The following is a 5,256-nucleotide window of genomic DNA, read 5'->3' as shown; positions in this document are numbered from 1 at the left end:
GAAAGCTTTCATTACAACATTACCATTATTACATTGATTGGTCGACTGCATAATATCATGTTATCTCCTTTAACCTCAACTGAGAAATAGAATGTATTTCTTTATAGACAGTTGATTGGCCACTTCAAGGTACATGGAGCTATAAATATTTACGGAATGAGGGATGTGCAGAGGACGGGGTATGTGTGGCAAAATGAGGATTCAGATTGAACTTTATTTAATTTAACTATGAACAAATTTTGAATTAATATTATTATGTTTCATTGTGGAGATATTTCACTATGCGAAGAATGAGGTATGTGTGGGAGAATGAGTGTGCATAGAGAACTTTATTTGGCAGATATCATTATGTGGATCTTACTTATGCAGAGCTTATAATGAAAAGTTTCATTTTGCAAAGGAAGCTTCTTCTGCACGGTGAAAGTTCCGCTTAAAAAACTATAAACGTAAAAAATCATAAATATAAATTAAATTAAATTAACTTTACTTTATAACCAAACCAAATTTATTTAATAATAAATTTCATTCACAACACTATGCAACTGCAATTCTACACAGTTATTAACAAATTTTTGTGGAGAGAGCTTCCACTGTTCGGGGAGCTTTTATTATGAGAGCAAACCTTTGATAAATTAATTAGATCTATGCCACTATTCTCCTACAGAGCTAAATCTATAGAAGTTCTAGATGAAAAAGAGCTTGAAATGAAATAATGAAAAATAAACGCAGTAGTGATACGATCCAGAGCATTAACCAAATAAATGCTCTCCTTACTCCAAAAAGGACTTGTTCCTCTGTACAACTATTAAGAAATGCTTGTGCAGATAGGTTTCCCTCTGCGGAGAGAAAAAAATTGCGATCATTCGAGTGTTCACTATCTTTCAGATTCATGATTTCTTACAAACTAAATCTTCGAGAGGTATTCACTGACATTTATTCTTATGTTGGGATCTTTCTACCAAGAGATTTCATTGTGCAAAGAGCTTTCATTGTATAGAGTTCTGTTCCTGTTCCATAAACTTCAACCTATGCCACACTTGCTAATAAACTTAGTGAATTATGGCTCTAATCACAAACTGTATGCTTGTAAAGTCACTCCAACAATCTAAATATATGATTGATCTAAATTTGCTTAATTTAAACCTTTGTCTTTGCCATTAATGGACTAATGATATTTAGAATACAAAGATATGAATGATTTATTATTAAAATATTACCAATAATATCATGTTGGTCCACCACTTTTATCGGTGTTATTGCAAATAGAATTAGACATAACGATATTTACAATACAGCCTTCACTTCTTCCTAAAGCTATTTAATAACATAGTGGTAGGGACCAACATTGTTTATAAATTTTGTGATTAAAAAACTTGTTTATAAGTGTGAGTGTGTATGAATTATGTGAAATATTTGTCATTGTGTGAAATGCAGAGGTCCACACGATGAAATCTTGAAAGCTTCCTCCAAACAATAGATTCTTTCACAACCCTGCACATATGCCTAATAACACAAAAATAAAAATCTTTGTGCAGAAAAATTTCATTACAACCTTTAATCAATTGAGTGGCAAAATCTTGAGCACAAAAGAACTTATGCTTATGCGGAAATAGATTATGTGAACATTAACAAACTACACAAACATTAACAAACTTTAAACACGCTAACAAAAAGTAATTTGGTATTAAAAATATTATTTAAAATAAATATATATAAAAAATACCCTCACACTTATATTTTTACAAAATTTCAAAATTATGATTAGATATAGTATTTATTTTACTTACATCCCCATACACATATTATAAATACAAGAATCATTTATATTTAATTAAATAAAACTTAACTTATATTTAAATTTTCAACTATAAATTTATTAAATTATAAATTTATTATGCATCAAATTATTAAATAATTTTATCTCCAATTTATATTTATTAATATTTTATATAAAATTCAAAATTCTTCACTCTAAAGTTGTTGTCTATTTTAAATTAAGAAGTAATCTATCCCATACTATGAAACTTTAAATTGTTGTCTATTTTAAATTTAGAAATAATCTATCTCATACTTTGAAACTTTATTTATACCATTTACAAATTTTAAATACAACCATAATTTTTTTTTTATTTTTTTTTATTTTTTATTTTTTTTTCAAAAGGTGGAAAAACCTATCAAACTCAGTTTGTCAAACCAACAGTGAGGACAGCCATCTCTGGCTGTTATCCGCAAATGTCAGTTGACACATCACTGTTATCAAGGAAAACCACGCCACCTGAAATAACCCGCTGGTGGTCCGTAAGGGAGGAAAACCACGCCACCTGAAATAACCCGCTGGTGGTCCGTAAGGGAGCAGGCTTTCACTCCTGCCAGATGCCTCTGGGTCTTGGGCCGTTAACCTGTTTCCTTACGTCTGAGGAAGACGAGCTCTTAGCCAAGCAGAAGCAGTTTTAGGGCATACTCCAGGCCCAATACAACCATAATTTACAACAACATGAGTATTTATATTTATGAAAATAATACAATTTTATCGTTAATTAAATGTATTTAAATTAACTAGAAAAATCATTATTATATTTTCGTTAAATTCAATTCCCTTTCACATTAATCAAAAAAACCATAAAATTAAAACCTTTCCTCATATCTCCACTTCCTACAAAATTTGAATACCATTGCCTAGATCGTTTTGTAAAGGGTAGAATGTAAAGGTTTTCAGTCATTTTAAGATCACTTAAAAGGGACGTCCATTCCCTTGGAATTAATGTCCACTAAATTTATTAGTTATTTTAAACCATATGTAAAGGGTAAAATATGAAATTTTGTGATATAGAAGAAATGTGTAATTTCTTCTATGCTAAAACTTGTTTATATATTTTTTTTAAAATAAGAATAAAATATTTTTTAATGAAAAATATTTTTTATTATAATAAGAAAATAAAAATAAATATATATGTTTAATTAGTTTTAATTAAAAACATTAATTTTTTTTTAAATAAAATATATGGACAATATAGTTATCAAATATTTATATGTGGACAACATGGACCTTCCTACATCAGTGGTTCAGATGGATCTATAGAGACAGAATTAGGGTAGATCCATTTTAATTAAAGATCTATCAAGTGTGGAAAGGAATTAAATATCTCAATTTGAAATATATTTTTCTAGTTTTGCAAAAATATGTTTGCACATGAGGAATTAAATCTCTTAATGTAAAAATATCTTTTCAAGTTTTATAAATCTATTTTAATCATCTATTAAGTGTGGAGAGGAATTAAGACTCTCAATGTGAAAATCATTTTTCAAGTTTTGCATAAACTATGTTTGCTCATCAAGAAATTTGATTCCTCAACGTATGTGGTTAACACAGATCTATATGTGAACAACATGATACATAAATAAAATATTCCAAAATATTTCATTGTGAACTATATATGGCTGGAATTTTTTTATGTATATATTATACAAAGCACTTTGTTAAAAAAATAATAAAACAATTTTAAAAGAATAAAATTGTATAGTTTTGTTTGAAATTCAACATATATTCGTTGAAATAACAACTTTAAATTTTGTAATTCATTGGAAAATTACACATTTCTCTTTTCTCTCTATTTATAAAGATATAATTAATATAAATTTATTTTAATGACCAATTTATCAAATATGAATTAAATCAATTTTTTTTTTTTTTTCAAATTTTACATTGTATATCAAGAATTTCTTGATCTCTAGATCAAGTAATTAATTAAAATAAACTTATACTATGATATTCAAATGTAAAATTCATCATCATAACCATTAACATCATATTATTAATTTATAATTTATAGCACAACCATTTTATAACACATCGGTTAACATCATAATATTCATTTACAGTTAAAGCAATAATATTCTAACACATAGTTCATCAACATAGAAATTAACATCACAATATTAATTTATTGTTGATGGTCGGGTAAGCTCCCCGCAGAGGCTAAATGTATGGATGTTGAGGTGAAACCTAGTCAAAACATGTATTTTTTCTTCTGTAAGTTAACTTTGCAAGCACCGGAGAGGGGATTCCTTTTAAAGCATGGGAGGTTTTAAAGCATGGGAGGGATGGTTGTCCTAAGTGAGTGTTTGTCTTTCGAGTGTCTTTTGTTTTGAGTTCTAAATATTTTGTTAATGGAGATTAAGAAAGACAAGTTTCGCTGGGTGAAATTTACGAGATGAGGGTTCAAATCTCATTGAGTATATATATGACTTGTTGTGTTTTGGCTAGAAGAGTAGGCGACCCCATAGTGGACGTCTCGGCTCTTGTTGGGACATAAGTTTCTTGCTATTGTGCGGCTTGCAGGCGGTTGCACGTAGCCTAGGTTTATAGTGGCAGCTAGTTAGATTTGATCCTGGGTCTGTTCAGAGTAACTTTCACCAGTTACTGATTATCCTAGATTTAAAAAAAAAAAAAAAAAACGAATCTCATCCATTGGATTTGTTGGAATTATTGTAAAGTTTCAATGATATCAATTTGTCCACGTCAACAAAATTTTCAAGGATATGTTCAATTATTTATAATTTTAAAAAACCTTAAAATAACATGAATTACTTATTATAAATTTTCGGTTCATCAAAGATTTTTAAATTATTTTAAATTATTATATATAATATTTTCTTTGTGATTATATATTAAAAAGTAATAATCTAAAAGTTATTTTGAATATTTTTTATTTTATATATTTAACAAAAATTATGATTCATCATAATAATATATATATATATATATATATATATATATATATATATATATTTTCATAAAAGTTAAATAAAATTAAAATGTCAATATGTATATTTATGAAGGTTAGTGTTTATTTATATTTGCGAATCCTTGCACTTAATTTAGCTAGAAAAAATATTAATATTGTTAATTTTTTTTGTTGAGTTTAAAATTGGAATATGAAAATTAAAAAAAAAAGAAAATAATGATTAATTCTATGATTTTTTTAATAAAATGATTTAAAACTTAATTTTTTTTTAAGTTAAATTTTTTAACCATTATTTTTTTGCAATTAGTAATAACTAAAAGATAGCCACGTCTACTATAGTTAGTTCTAGCTTACCTGATCTTTTAATGCAAAGGAACAAAAACCAAGAAGCATGAACCTATGGTTAAGTTATAATCCACACATTCTTCTTGTTCTATTCAAATTTCAGTTCTATGCAGAGATATCCAGAGAAAATGAGGAATTGTTCTTTGCTAATGCTAACTTTAATAAC

Source organism: Pinus tabuliformis, chromosome 3_1 (genome assembly GCF_031772625.1).
Source record: "Pinus tabuliformis cultivar Carrire ecotype Pingquan chromosome 3_1, CPIR1, whole genome shotgun sequence".
Lineage (NCBI taxonomy): Eukaryota > Viridiplantae > Streptophyta > Pinopsida > Pinales > Pinaceae > Pinus > Pinus tabuliformis.
This window is presented reverse-complemented; position numbering follows the sequence as displayed.